This window comes from Pimephales promelas, chromosome 19, assembly GCF_988280905.1.
Source record: "Pimephales promelas chromosome 19, fPimPro1.hap1.1, whole genome shotgun sequence".
Lineage (NCBI taxonomy): Eukaryota > Metazoa > Chordata > Actinopteri > Cypriniformes > Leuciscidae > Pimephales > Pimephales promelas.
In genome coordinates, this window is record NC_142787.1 from 9,108,511 (window position 1) to 9,124,972 (window position 16,462).

At 40.2% G+C, this 16,462-nt stretch overlaps 1 protein-coding gene across 2 annotated transcripts in view; it reads left to right on the forward strand.

Annotated features, from left to right (window-relative positions):
* The first annotated feature begins 330 nt into the window (after window positions 1-330).
* Window positions 331-16,462, forward strand: part of lhfpl2a (LHFPL tetraspan subfamily member 2a) — a 36,204-nt gene continuing 20,072 nt past the window's right edge. The window contains exon 1 of one of the 2 annotated variants that reach the window (XM_039650285.2): window positions 331-535. The gene's annotated coding sequence lies outside the window, so the exon portion shown is untranslated. The remainder of the gene's footprint in view (window positions 536-16,462) is intronic. The other variant, XM_089123654.1, reaches the window with a different exon arrangement.

Here is a 16,462-nt window from a genome sequence, read left to right on the forward strand (position 1 = left end):
ATGCAAACAAATGCATTGAGATGCAGGGAGTGTCTTTCTTTGCATCAAATTTTATTTTTTATTATACGTTTATTGATGTATTAATTTAAATATATTTATATTAAATTATTTTACAGATTTTTTTTAAATTTATACAGTTTTTACCCTCTTCTTTCCAGATGTGAGGAAGTCTGACAAAGAGTTTTATCACCGTATAGGGCTATATAATTTAAAGCGAGGCAAAACAAAACTATAACAGCAATAAAATCACGCAACATTGGAACAATGAGAGCCTCGTGTTGCTCAGATTAAAAGAAATGTTGAGCGAGCACGAGCGCGCGCGCACATACAGCTGTAAACCCGCGTGGAAGCGCCGGTGTGTTACCGTGGTGACGGCGGAGAAAGAGAAAGAGAGGGAGAGGGTGCGTGTAGGTGTGTGTGTGTCGGTGAATGAGTTGGTGAACTCGCGAATGGTTTAACGGAAAGCTTCGTGTTCTGGATGTTTTAAATCACAGAATTTCTTTCTCGAGACCCACCGGCTGACGAGCGCGCGAACGTGAGTATCTTTTGTTCTCGCGCATTGACTTCAGATTTCTACATTTACCTCACTTTCTCTAACGAACACCTCAGATTAACGGAGACAAACAGCTGATTAATTTTATCTATATATTCAGACAACATAAAGACTTCAGTCAGAAAGTTGCCTGTTTGAATCGTTCTTGCGTCTTTTATTTGTCTGTTCGTCCAGAACGGAAAGTCGTGGCAGGAGAAACGACGAGTTCCTTCTTTCTCACTTCTCTTTTTTTCTGGATTTTGAAAGACTTTTTCTTTGCTTTAACGTGATAAAACATAGGATTTAGAACTGATGTCGGTGATTAAATGTTATTATTATTATTATTATTATTATTTTTGTAGGTGTAATGTTTCTGTGAGGAGGATCGTTCAAATTTACTTATTCATACTCCAGTCCCTGTATCTAAAACAAACTTTTAAAACAAACGCTTTTTTTTGTTGTTGCTTAATTTCATTTAATATTATGTCAGAAACTCACAGTATACAAAGTAAAATAATATTAACGATCATTTGACGGTGGTTGTGTGAGATCGGGTTGGTATTTTCGTGGATCAAAGATACTACCATAGACTTTATTGTAATATCAAACATGGGTCCTGTGTTATTCTCTTGATCATTTCTTATGTATAACGTTTAGCTATTGATTCTATTTGAACTAAACGGATTCATTTTAGAACTGTATTGAGTCATTTTAGAATCGCAGTGATTAATATTTTAACTAACGATCCTTTATTTTACTATAATGATTCATTTTAGAAATTTTGAATTAGTGTAGAATTATTTTAGAATCGCAGTGATTCATATTTGAACTGTAACTATCCATTATTTTACTGTTTCATTTTAGAACTGATTAATTTTTAACTATAATGATTCATTTTTTACCCGTTTTGAGTAATTTTTTAACTGATTAATTTTAGAACTGCAGTGATACATTTTTTAAATATGATTTTTCATTTCAGAGCTGCAATGATTGTTTTAGAATAATCGATTGTGATTAATTTTGCCTCTTTATCTCTCAATTCTGAGAAAAATGGTAAGAATTGTGAGTTATACACTTGTAATCGCTAGAAAAAAGTCAGAATTTGGAGTTTATATCTCGCAATTCTAATAATTGTGAGATTTAAACTAGCAATTCGAGTTATAGGGCCCTATTTTAACGATTTGAAATGCAAGTATCAAGTGCGAAGCGAAAGTCACTTTGTGGGCAGGTCTTGGGCGCTATTGCTAGCCTATATTACCGGCCGGATAAATGACTCTTGCGCCTTACGCAAGTTTAAAAGGGGTTGGTCTGAGGTAGCTTCATTATTCATCATAGGTGTCAATATTCTGGCGTAACGGAATCAAACCAATAAGAGCGTCATCTCACATTCCCTTTAAGAGCTAGCCTAGAAATCTAGACGCACCCTAGCGGTGCAGGGTGGTTATTTTGCAGCAAAGTGTGGTCTAGCAACTCTCCATAGACGTTTGAGCTGGAAAACCCCAACTCTGGTCGGGCCAATCACATCGCGTTTAGAGTCGGAGGGCGGGCTTAACATAGTGATGACAGAGTTGCGACGGTCAGAGCAAGCTCGGACATATTCGGTTTGAAGTCGTTCATCCTCGGATGCGGCCGGCGCCGCGCGCGCTGTTACAAAAACCTGTGGCGAAATGATCAACTTGTCATATTTGCCGCGCTCGTGCTGTCAATTCGAGTATAAAGGCTTTACTCCGTGTCAGAGCGCGCTCTGATCGGTATAGGTGCACGGACCTCTCCCGAATCATCTCCTCCATCTGCTTCGGCCACTACTCCGGCTCCATTTCCCTCGTAAGCTGATATTAGTATTTAAACATTCTCTATGATATTATTTTTTTAATGACACACTGCCTCTTTCTCTCTCATACATATGTTGGCTAGTTATAAACTCTTAGACTTTTAATGATTAGTGTTTTATTTTTAAAGTTTGTGGGTCGTGTAAAAAAAAAAATCCCTTATTTTGGGGATGGATTCCGGGAAATCTCCCTTATTTTCAATGTTCAATGTTGACAGCTGGACTGGATACGGTAAAAGTTTATCAACTTGCTCCGCTGAGTACGTCACTGTCTTTGTTGCTCTGATTGACTTTAGCGCTATCCAATTGCGTGCAGAGAGAATTTGAAAGACAACCGTTTATCCCGCCCCTCAGATTGAGCCCTGTCAATGAAGAGTTTCCAGACCTAACATATTGATGTAGGTCTGGCATGCCAGGCTATTTAAGAGCATGATGAATGAGGTGCGCTTGTTCCATGGCGCAATTCTATTGTAACGGCGCATTTAGGCTACCAGGCGTGCTTCACAATCGGTTCACGCCTCTTTTTTGCACCGACCCATTCAGGGAGCGCAAGTTAATTTCCTAGTTTACCAACGTGGGTCTGTCGAGGGAAAAGCCCGCTTTGCGCGGGTGCAAAATAGGAATGATAAATGGATCAGTGTACAAATTTGCGCCGGGTGCAAAATATGGCCCATAGAGTCACAATTCTGAGAAAAAACAATTCAATTTTTTTACAAATTTAATAGTGATAATATTAGCTTCCTGACAGTAAATCATTCTCTTCACTGTGCATCACAGTTTTTGCATCAGAAAGTTTGATACCTGATTTTACTTATATTTTTAAGTATTAGCCTTTAGTGACACACAATGCCTTGGACCGCAGTGGGCTGGCCCTTTAAGGTCTGTTTGAGGTTAGCTGGTTAACCAGCACTCGATCATCAGTGAACGCTCACTTTATGGAGGCTAAGAATAAGAGCTTGGACGGTCCGACCGTAAAACTGTGGAAGAAACACAGACGCTTCATTACGGGCTGCTGAAGCCAAGAGTGTGTGTGTGTGTGTGTGAGAGAGGCTTCCTCCATGAAGAAGTGGAAAATGAGAGCAGTTTTCCGGCGCTGTTTGTGGCCCGTCACTGACCCGGGCCACGGCCCGTCAGGTAAACAGTGTGTTGTTCAGATCTCAGACCACACAGTGTGTGAGTGTTCAGTGATCATATGCACACTCGTTGAAAACCCTGCTGGAAAACTGCAGATATTATTAAGATGACACGCTGATTGGGTGTGACAAAACTGACTTATATCATTCGTTTTAGAACTGCAGTGAGTCATATTTTAACTATAAATGATTCATTTTAGAACTGTATTAATTAACTTTAGATCTAGTGGTTAATTTTTTAACTATACTGAATTATTTTTGATATACAGTGATTTATTTTAGAACGATAATAATTTATTTTAGAACTGATTTGATTCCTTTTGAACTTTAATGATTCAGTTCAGAACTGCAGTGATTCATGATTCAGAATAGTCGCTGTGATTTGAAGACGTGTTTAACTGGTTACAGTGAGATCGTCTGTAACACGAGCCACAGTGTGTGTGAATGTGAAACCCAAGACCAGCAAAGTGTTGAAATGCTAATTGAATGTGTGCTGGAGGTCAGAGGTCAAACAGACACAGCTGCTGTCTGGGTTCATATCAGGCACTCATAATGTGTAGATCCTGATGTTGAGTTTTGTGCAGTTCAGATGTGTGTGTGTGTGTGTGTGTGTCTCAGATGCGTGTGTGACTGTGTGTGTTTCTCAGACACGTGTGTGTGTGTTTCTCAGACTGGTGAATCTGGATGTGGCCGGTTCTGTTTAAGGGCTTTAAATGGGTCACATTACGTGTGGAGTTTTCCATGCGCTTCCCAAACGGAGCCCATTTGATTGAATTAAAACCAGCCTTCAAATCCAGCCCTGAGGTCTGAGCGCCTGTGTGTGTGTGTGTGTGTGTGTGTGTGTGAGAGAGAGAGAGAGAGAGAGAGAGAGAGAGAGAGAGAGGGTGAGGGAGAGGGAGAGGGACAGGGAGGGAGGGAGGCAGGGAGGGTGTGTTTGTGTCGGTCAGATGTCAAGCTGACCTATAGAACGTCTTCATTGTGCTCTGGGTGAGTGTCTGTGTGTGTGCTGTTGTGTGTGTGTGTGTGTGTGTGTGTGTGTGTGCTGTAGTGTGTGTGCGCTGTAGTGTGGGTCAGTCATGCACACTGATAAGATTAGTGCTGTAGTAAACCAGTCTCTCGTTCTTATCTCTCTCTCTGTGTCTCTTGTGTTTTTCATCTGTGCTGCATCAAGCAAATCCCCCCCCCCCCTCTCTCTCTCTCTCTCTCTCTCTCTCTCTCTCTCTCTCTGTCTGTCTGTGTGTCTGTGTGTTTGAGCTGGGTGTGTTTCAACTCTGCAGGACACTCTGCTCTTCCCGCTTGTGGGATTCATCATTCCCAGTGTATTATTCCCCAGCATTAACAAACACAAGTGTGTCCAATTCCTAGATTGTGATGTGTGTTAATGACCCACAGCTGTATGCAAATGAGCCGGCGCAGTGCCCAATCACAGAGGAGTGTTTTCATGATCACATCTTGTGTGTTATGATTTGTGTTCGCTACTGATGTCATTAGAAACATTCATTTCACAACTGAAGGTGTCTGACAACAGCTGAAGTTCCCACTGGTTCCCTTTCAAGGGAACTCGAGCTGCGTTTGAGACGCAGTGGGAGCGCTCTGCGTGATTGCGTCGTAAAGCACTTGTATAATCAGTCCAATGGAAGAACGAGACATCATGGGTGGTGACGTCATGACCAGAAAACTATTCACCTTATTTTCGAACGCGGAAGTAACTATAGGTCCAACTTCCGGTTTTTGTGCGGCACTTCCGTTTCTTCGCTTTCCTGGGCAAACTAACGTTAGCTGAACTACGTTGATGAACTATGTCGTGGGAACATTTCCAAAAATCACTAAACAATCGAAATGGCAGGTCAGTGCCACACCCTCAAACTATTCACGTGTGGGAGGATGACATGAAGAAGTGGCATCATTAACGTACGAGGACATTTAATTATTTTGTGTTGTCACTTGGTGCGGATGGGTCTACAATGCGCAACTACAAAAGTACCTCCACAGTGGAAAGTTGGATAACAACATCGATGACTGGTATTCATGAAGGCTGATGTCCAACCAAGCCAAAGCAAGTTTGACGTTCACTCTGCATGGACCCCCTGTGTCGCGGGTCAGGGGAAGTCCTGCAGTCACGCAGTGGCGATCTAATGGAAGGTATGTCAATGCAATGATTTGTCTGTTCAGTTGTCTGTTTTATATACAGTATATAGTTCAGTGCCATAACACACTAGTTGTTGCCTTGTTGTGATTGGATTGCTAGTCATATTTTTTTACATAGCAGTGCTTAATTTTGGGATTTAACTAACATTGCAATTTGAAATCTAAATGTTAACTGATGCCTACTTCAATGTGTAGGCTTGAAGTTTGGCACACTGTACCAATCTGATGTGTACTCACATAGCTCTTGATGAAAGTTGACAACATTACATTTTAAGCTAGATTTACATTGAAGCATCCGATACCCAAACAGTACAAATAAGATAGAAATAAAACTTTTCTTTTTTATTTGTACTGTTTGGGTATCAGGTAGAAGAGTGGATGGAAACTTTGGCTTCTAAAGCATTTGGGAAATGAAATATAGTATATGACTAATTTTTTTTTTAATTAACAGATTGTGCACCTTTTCCAGCTAAGTAAAATTCTAATCTCTTGTTCATTGATGCTGCTTGGGTTAAGGTAAGTTTGGTTCAAGTTTGGGTAGAGGCATATTCTATCAGCACACCACATTTTTGTGAACCATCTCCTTTCTGTGTAGGTACGTATATCAATTCTAATTCATAATTCATGAAATGTTTAAATTTAGTGTTGTTTTACCATTTTAAAAGTGAATAATTGTAAATACATCAATGTAAACAAATGTCATGAGTTAATAAATTCCATTAGTGAAATACTGTAACTTCTTGCCTCCTTGTCTTCTTTTTTTTAGTTATTTACATGTGGTTAGGACAACATCCACTTGATCAAAATTACTAAATACAACAAATTACATTAGCAATTCAAATTAATAAAAATAGAAAATTTTAATAATACACATTTCAGTTGGAGAAGTTAAATATCATGTTTTTGTATCTGTAAACAATTAAATAGTCTAAAAATAAGTTGATATTATACAATACGTGAAAAGTCATTACTAAATTGAAAACATCAAGGTTTCAAACTCAAACTATTTAGTATAAAACCTGAGATCCAAAACACATTATTGTGTATTATAATTCCATTTTACAATTTACTGGTAAATCAGCAGTGCAGAAAAGAGATACCTGAAAAATAGAATGTTAAAGACAAATGTGAAAATGATAGTACAATAAAGGCACTGCCGGCTGTCAAATAATTATTTACAAATATTATGGAAATTTGAGTTTCATCATGGTCATCAATATTTGATCCATTTCATGCATCTTAAAGTTTGCTTTACAGAACTGTTCCAGATATTTAACATGATCAAAAAAGGCACTGAGAGAAAGGCCTGTGTACAACACACAGCTAGTGTCGATCTTCAGGAGGGCATGGGCAACTTCTCCACCACATTGTGTTTCTCTTTCGCATACATCCTTCATCTTTCCTCCTAGGTGTGTAGGTGTGATCCATCAGTGCCTGAACCTCCCACTGAGTGTCAGCATCTTTATGCAGAGTTGCCTCTGACTGTGGAATGGTCTAGTCAGCCTCCTCATCACAGTGGCTGTCATCTGCCAAACATAAGACCACATTAGCCCAGTTTAGCAAACAACGTAAAACATGCCTAGAATACTTACAACTACCTTAACAGCAAGCTTATAGAGCAACACCTGTATTAGTGCTCATTCAAATAATCATATTGCATATATTGCTTCCAATTATTACAAATGCCCTGGCTAGCAGGGATGAAAAAAAAATACAAATATATCATTAACCCTTGTGCATCCTTATGGACATGTTTGTTCTTTTCAATTGCAGTTTTACTGCATAGAATTTGGCACAGGTTCAACACATTTCATTATGTCTATATATATATATATATATATATATATATATAATACAGCCAATTTTGGAACAATATTTGTGTGGGAATTTTGCTGGAGAACATCTGTTACTGTCTCTAACCAAAATCTTACCTAAAGTTAATTTTTTTGAGATTTATGGCTTTGATTTTCTAGCTGTTTAAGAGTTCAACTTCTTTCATACAATATAAATTTTATATAAAATAATGTTCATAAATAATTTATTAACTTAAACCTATCTTAACTAAATTTTTACTTCAGCAATAATCTCCCACGGGTCTTCTTTAAAATGATACCAAACTTAAGTCTGTGCTCCCAAGCTTATAATTAAATGACAGTTTTTTGACATGGACATTTTTGTCCTCTATGTAACTTTTTTTGATTGATGCACAATGGATAAATATACAGAGAGAACAAACTTAAAAGACAGTTGGCTTTATGTGAAAGATATTAACTGTCAAGAGGGACACAAACTGAGAACTAACAAGAGTTAACATTACCTGTGTCTGCTAACCTCTGGACACGTCTCCTTTGTGTTTTTATTGGGACTTCGTAGTTCAGCCCAGCCACTTTTCTGGTATCGGGTGGTCTTCTGTGGGTCTTTGTGCCCACGAAATTAAAAGAACAAACATAAGGTCGCGTCGGTGGTTTGTTCAAATGTAAAGCTTTTAACCACAGGCGAAGGGATTCCTCATTCTTCTGCGGGGGTGAAGCTCGTTGAGCGCCTCGCACCAACATACAGCTCTCGTACGCGATCGATGATCGAAACTCCTGTTCAAAGTAAAAAAAAAAAGTTTCTTTTGTACCAGTTATTATGACAACCTCTAACTTTCCCCGAAGCCATAACTATGAGTAATTAGTTAATGGAGACTTGTTTGATTAACCGCTTCAGTGAAGTGAGTTAGCTAGACAGTTACCGGAAGTGCCAGACCGGAAGTCTCGCACAAAACACCGTCAAAATGGCTGCGTCCGTATTTCCGTTAAAAATAAGGTGGATAAAGCACTCCAGAAACCAGACCGCATCAGCTTCTGTGCCTTCAGCAAGCGCTCTCTGTATACTGTCCCTATCTGATTTATTTTTGTCTGTCTTGTAAAACAATATAACTCTATTATGGCTAAACAAGAGTACAAGCGTTGTGTTCTTCCCTGCCCTCGTTTCATCACGGGTGGGGACACACATCAGCTTTGTGTTGCTTGTTTGGGAGTGGAGCATACCCAGTCAATTTTCGAGGGAGCTGATTGTGAGCATTGCGAGAAGCTGTCTGTGAAGACACTCCGCTCTAGCCGGGCGTTCTTTGAGAAGGACGGTTCGGTGCGCGCTCCCCGAGGCGCGGGTTCGACGCTTGTCTTGGGGGTTGCAAATGGATCTAACAGCGGGGTTTGAGACTCTGCCCTTGTTGGATCTAGTGCCTTATCTCAGGGAGAAGCACGCGTGGCGGTTCTCCCCAGGATGAGGCACCAATACTGCTGCTATCCAGTTCTGAGGAATTGGATGTCATTAGTACCTCCATGACGGTCGGGAACTCCCGTTATTTCCTGATCTCCACACTGAGAGGTGTGGAATAAACCGGTGTCTTTTCGTGTCTTTAATCTCCAGACACATACGGGGATGAAGGACGCGGGTTATATGACAATGCCTCAGGCTGAAGAGACGCTTGTGAGCAGTGGTGGAATGTAACGAAGTACAAATACTTCGTTACTTTACTTAAGTACATTTTTCACGTATCTTTACTTTACTTAAGTACAATAAATAGTGCCTACTTTTTACTTTTACTTCGTTACATTTTGCAGCAATTATTATACTTTCTACTCCACTACATTTCTACAACTTCTGTTACATTTTCGTTACATTTTCTGATCAGTTTTTCCCCTGCCAAAACGTAATCTGACCGTCCGTTCGTTGCACGTTTGTCTCACCAGTGACGTTTGGTTGCCATAGATACAGTATATCAACCCGGTCACACTAAATGCGTCTCACACGCAGTGTGTTTATCGTGCAACTCATACGCGAAAATTACATGCATAGGAAACACACCGTGTGTAATATATGTTTGGTTTGGTTAGGATTATGGCAAGCCAAGAGGTTCAGAATTACACCATAAATTAATCTCGTTTACTGCCAAACATAGTTATTATACACTCTAAAAAATGCTGGGTTGTTTTAACCCAATTTTGGGTCAAATATGGACAAACCCGAAATGTTGGGTTAAAAATGTAATGTAAAAATTTAACCCAACGGCTGGGTTAGTCCATATTTGACCCAAAGTTGGGTTAAAACAACCCAGCATTTTTTAGAGTGTACAGTAAGGATAAGCATGATGTGTATATTGCCTAATTGCAAGCTTGTTTCAGAAATGGTGACATTTTTTTCCATCATTGAACATCATTATAGGAGTAGGCTATTAGGTTGAATGAGTTAGAATTAAATGTTTTATTAATCATTAGAAAATAGACATTAAGATAATACATTGTTATACAAGTACTTTTACTTTTAATACTTAAAGTACATTTAAAATAAAGTACTTTTTACTTTTTACTTAAGTATGGTTGTCATTGTGTTACTTCTACTTTTACTAAAGTAAATATTTATCTGGGTATTTGTACTTTTACTTAAGTACTGAGATTCAGTACTTCCTCCACCACTGCTTGTGAGCTATCTTTTTCCTGAGTCAGCGTCATCTCTTAAAGCCCCGGCGTTACCCACCAAGCCATTAAAGTCAACTTCAGGGCTGGTGGTTAAAGCGTATTCGGCGGCGGGTCAGGCTGCGGCATGCTTGCATACCATGTCTTTTTGCAAGCATACCAAGATCTGCTTAGAGATCTGCTTAGGAAGTCGGACATGATTTGTGAAATTGTCGCGCGACAGATCTATTTCTCCATGGCACCAAAGAGACGGCTAAATCTGTGGGTCGATCTATGTCAGCTTTGGTGGCTACGGAACATCATCTTTGGCTTAATTTAGCTGATTTAAAAGACAGAGATAGGTCTATCCTTCTGGATGCTCCACTGTCACCTTCCGGTTTATTTGGTGATTCTATAAGCTTGGTTATTGATAGATTTCAGGAGGCAAAAAAGCAATCTGCAACATTCCACGCATCATCAGATTCAACTCATTGTCGATGTACTTAGTTTTCTCTCACCACCCAGCTCCTCTCGGACTAGATGCGATGGGTCAGGTGTGGCCGAAGCTGCACCTGTCCGCTTTTCCCCCGATATCTCTAATTCCGGGAGTTCTGGAGAGGGTTCGCCGGGAAGGGGCCAGTCTATTGTTAGTAGCCCCATACTGGCCGGCTCGAGTTTGTTTCTCGGACCTAGTGTCTCTTCTAGACGGCTCTCCATAGGAGATTCCGATCAGGAGGGACCTGCTGTCCCAAGACACCCTTCACTTTTGGCTGTCCACATCCACACGACTAGGAGTATGGCGGCCTCGAAAGCCTTAATATCTGGGGTTTCGTTGCACGACATTTGTAGTGTGGCAGGTTGGTCCTCACCGCATACATTTTTTCATTTTTATGACTTGGACCTAGGCTCCATTCCTGGGTCTAGGGTGCTTGTGTCTTAGTGTGCTATTTTTATTTCATACAGTACAGGCATTTGTCATATGGCGTCGTGGGTATGGGGTTCCCACCGCATCTCAAAAGCAGCTTGAGTTCCCTTGAAAGGGAATGTCTCAGGTTACGTATGTAACCCTGGTTCCCTGAGAGGGAACGAGATGCTGCGTTGCTTTGCCATACTCCCAGCATGCCTGTGTTCGACTTGCTTCAGGCCTTTTCAGAAGCTGATGTGGTCTGGTTTCTGGGGTGCTTTATAGTTTCCTGGTCATGACGTCACCGTCCATGACGTCTTGTTCTTCCACTGGACTGATTATACACGTGCTTCACGACGCAATCACGCAGAGCGTTCCCACTGCGTCTCAAACGCAGCATCTCGTTCCCTCTCAGGGAACCAGGGTTACATACGTAACCTGAGACGTTTTCCACTGGGTTTCCTCTGGTTTTCCTCTAGATCTACTATGGTTTTCCACTGGGTTTCCACTGGTTTCCCTTTAGTGTTCCTCTGTTTTTTCACTGGTTTTCCTCTGGTTTTCCCCTGCTTTTTCAATGATCTAGATCTCCTCTGGTCTTCCACTGGTTTCCCTCTAGTGTTCCTCTGTTTTTTTCACTGATTTTCCACTAGATCTCCTCTGGATTTCCACCGGGATTCCGCTGTTTTCCACATATCTTTGCAGTGATATGTTAGTGAACATCCTAAAGCTTCTCAATAACAAAACAATCACACATGACAGTGAGAAAACTGCGGTTCAGAAAAGCATCAGATCATAGCGATGTGGATATGTTTACACGTCACGTTACATCTATTGAGCACTTCATACAATAGATTGCTTTAAAGCAGCTGCTTCACAGCATTAAACATGTAAAACAGTTTCGTGTTTAATTAGAAAACCAGCTTCAGTTTCTACTATAAAACGTCTCCAGTGTGTTCATGTTTACGCGCGTCTGAAATGAACCGGAGGCGGAGCCTCAGAGCCGCACCCACCTATTACATCATCAACCAATAAAAGGTCAGAGCTGTTAAGCAGCCGGAGTGGATTTTTCTGGGAATTTAGTTGGAAATGGCGTTGTTGAAGTTTATCGGCCTTTATGTCGAATAAAACTGCTTTTTAAACAGGTTTCATCAGTTAATAATGAATTTGACCATAAAATGTAAAATTAGAATACAGGGTTCTCAAGTTTTATCAAAAGCTTGGAGTGAGATTACATGCGGTTAGAGGAGGAGCCCCAATGGAGCCCCACCCCCCAATTTTACCCATTGTTCATAATTAACCAGCACAAATTGAAATTATAACAATTGGTAAATCTGATAAATGACAGAGCAATTCTTCACATCAATTATACTCTGTTTTAATGTTATATTAATGTTATATTCAAAATTACAAACATACAAAAATGCTCCAAACAGTTTGGAAAAACAAATCTTTTTGCATTTTGAATGTGTCTAGTCAAAGTGGTATAATGATTTATTGTGTGGTAGGACATTGTGAACAAATGGATACAGTAAGGTGTGTTTTTTAGTTTGTGTGTGTGTGTGTGTGTGTGTGTGTGTACAAGAGAAAACACTCCAGCTTATGAAATGTGTTTTGTGTTGTGTTGTGTTGTAACTAGAAAGACTATTAATACAGTATAATATATAATTTAAAATAAAATGAAGAAATACATCTTCATTTCTTCCCATACCCACTAACATTTCCCTGAGTTTGAGATAACGTAAGCTAGCCAAACTGAGCCAAAGCTTCTGGCCTGGTTGCAAAGTATTTGTAGAGTTTTTGATTGCATCAATCATAATGTATACGATGGGCTATATATTAAATGTTCTAGACTAAAAATGCTAGAAAACCTTTCTTCCCTTCTCCATCACCACAAGTATTCACGCAATGTTGTTGGTTACCTAGTATCGAGCGTACGGTGGCCGAGAATGTTTCGTCAACTTCCGTGTGTGTTTGCGTGTCTATGTTGCCGAACGAATGCAATCTGGCCGAGTGACACGCGCTGGCGGCAGGAATCTCCACTTTGTGTGCCTGCGCCTCGTATATAATGTTCTATTTAAAGCTGGCACGTGAGCTTGTGAACTGGTTGAATTGCGTGTCTCGCGGCCAATGCGTGAGACATGAGAACCATAAGAACAAATAGAATAAAAATCAAAGAACCATGAACATGCAAATGTGTTGTTAAATTATTGAAATATTAAATCTCAAACAGACTTGTATATGTTAGGAAATATTTTATCACAAAGGGATTTGACTGACAGTAGTTAAGGAAAAACGAGTTTCTCAGTGAAGGTCAGAGGTCACTGAGAATGTCTGATATTTCTGTGATTTTTCTCGCTGGGATTTGTGGGAATGTTTGGAATGATTGCCATGCAGTTGAGACTGAGCTGTGCTGACACACACACACACACACACACACACACACACACACACACACACACACACACACACACACACACACACACACACACACACACTTTACTGTCATCCTCAACATCTGTCTGTCCGTGGGTTCAGCAGTTCAGTGTGTCAGAATTGTTCCTTCTGTGTGTTTAATTGGTAGTTTCATCAATTGGTAGTTTCATCAGTATAATAAACAATTATCCCTTCACAGGGAGTTTGATTGACTGGAAATCTGACCAATCATAATCCGGCTAGGGCTAGGCCTAGACTACTTGTTCTGAGCAAGTGTTGTCAGTCAACAGGCTGTAAAACTGTTGGCTAAGTTACAGTTACAGACACTCATGAAAAACCGATGTTAATTATCTGGGAATCATTTTCTAACAGCAGTCAAGTTGTCATTGTGTCAAACAAGTTGTGAATTTGTGTAACATTGAAACAGGAGATCATGGGCCCTTATCTTGCACCCAGTGCAATTGACTTTGTACACCGACACATGTATCATTCGTATTTTGCACCCGTGCAAAGCGGACTTTTCCCTCCACGCAGGCAAACTATTGATTGAACTTGCGCTCCTTGGACGGTTCAGCACAAAAAAGGATTGCGCAAACAGCCCCTGGTGCTATTTTGCAGTTCCAGAAAACAATTTTTTTAACTATTTTAAACGTGCATTCTTGGCCATAATACAGAGTGTGAACAACGGGCATACACTGTAAATGATTGTCTCATCTACACAGATGCAGGCTCGACAAAGAACTCCAGGGGAGACGTGCTTGATTCCCACCGGTTCCATAGTGAGAGTGGCGCGGCCAGAGAAATTTTGGGAACTGCAGGCATATCAAATATATTATAAATATTTTTTCCGTGTGAGAAATAGCCAACAATGTGTGGCTGGAGTGCGTGACAAAAGACCGAAATGAGTGACTGTCACTCTCAATGTGGGAAACTTGAGAGCCATGATGCTGGACTTGTCAGTGTGTTGTCGGCGTGTTGTCAGTGTGTTGTCTGTGTTATCTGTGTGTTGTCAGAGTGCTGTCAGTGTGTTGTCGGAGAATTGTCAGTGTGTTATGTCAGAGTGTCATCAGTGAGTGTTGTGTGTATTTTTTACTGCATGAGAACATGGTGTGTGGTGTGAGAGAGGCGTGGCTTGTCTAACATAGCAACAGTAACTAGAGGGGGCGGGTCTTTAAAATTGGTCAATTGTTGGTTGTCTTGTTCCTTAATTTGCATGTGCGTCATTCATTCCTGAATGTGAAAAACAATATTCCAACCTGATGTAGTGTTGATATTGTTGTAAGTGCACGCGTGTGTGAGTTACTGTAAGTGAGTGACTGTGTATAAGGTGTTTAAGTGTGTGTGTGTGTTATCTTATTGGGATATTATAGTGGGATATTTTCCCACCGGTTAATCGACGTATGACAACACCAGTAATACCCGATCACCGGTGGGGGCTTTTAATTTAAAGGCAAATGTAAAATGCACGTGTTTGCACATGCATGCATAATGGTGCATAGCAGCACTATTTTTTATTTATTTTCTTATTTTTTATTATGCAATCCAAAACTTACAGGTGACTGATTCACCCAAAAAAACCATCAAGGTCTCATACATCAACATCTACACTTAACATAAAAGTATGTATGTATGTGTGTGTGTATGCGTGTGTATGTATTACTGGGTGTGTGAGTGGAAATAACTTAAAAGAAGAACATCTTACAGATACCAAAGATGTGATAAAAATGAACTAAATATTAATAGAAAAAAAAAAATAGAAAAAATGTATTAACCGGAGGATGAGGAAGATATGATCTTATAAAAATGTAATAATCTTATAAAAATGTAATAAAAGTAAGAATGCAGCACTGTTTTGTTGTTGTGCCCCAAATTAGCTCTAATTTGAAAATGCAACTAACATGTTCATGGCCACACGTCAACGGGAGCACAGCGGAGCGACAACCTTTCGATACATTCTGTCTGACATTTTTCTGTGCTGGACAGAAGCTTCTAGAAGGTTTTCCATCAGACCCTCTGAAGGTCCATCTGGCCAGCAGCTCAGTGTGTGTGTGTGTGTGTGTGTGTGTGTGTGAGCACATCCGTCCGCTGGGAAACCCTGGGAGTTTTTCATATTCTGTGTTTACCCTTTGAATTCCATTTGAAGCCGTTCAATGTTTCAATATTCGAACTAAATTTGTAGTAATCAAAAAGCATATCTAATCGATTGACTTGTATATGTAACAATTTAATAATTGTATTAATTTAATGTTTACTTTTCAATGTAATAATTCCCAAATTATATTTAATTATTTCCTCAAATTATGTTTATTGTCAAAAACTGTGCTAATCAATAAAATTAAAATTAAATATAGTAAAATATGTATAAATATGTCCATGAAACATCAGGATCGAGTCAGACAGACAGAAGAATATTATAGTGAAAGACTAAAGTTCATCTGACATAGCAACAGTAACTAGAGGAGGCGGGTCTTTGAAATGCGCGTGTTGGGCGGCAGTGGCTCAGTGTTTCATGTGGGTTGTCTACAATCCGAAAGTTTGGTGGTTCAATCCTCGGTTCCACCTGACCAAGTGTCGAGGTGTCCATGAGCAAGACACCTAACCCCAGCTGCTCCCGACGAGCTAGATGGCGCCTTGCATGGCTGACACCGCCGTCGGTGTATGAATGAGTGTATGAATGGGTGAATGTGAGGCAAAATGTAAAGCGCTTTGGTGGCCAGTCTGATAACATGTGTGTTATGCAGTGTGTGTGTGTGTGAGAGAGAGAGAGAGAGAGAGAGAGAGTGTGATGCAGCGTGAGTGTGTGTGTGTGTGTGTGAGAGTGTGATGCATTGTGTGTGTGTGTGAGTGTGATGCAGTGTATGGACAGTGTTTGTTGCGTGTGGACAGTGTGTGTGTTCATGCGGACAATGTGTGTGTGTGTGGACAGTGTGTGTATGTTTTTTTTAGACGCATGTGTTTCCAGCATCCTGGTTGCGTTCTTGTTGGTTCTGCCATTCCTTCAGTGTGTGTGGACAGTGTGTGCTTGTTAGACGCATGTGTTTCCAG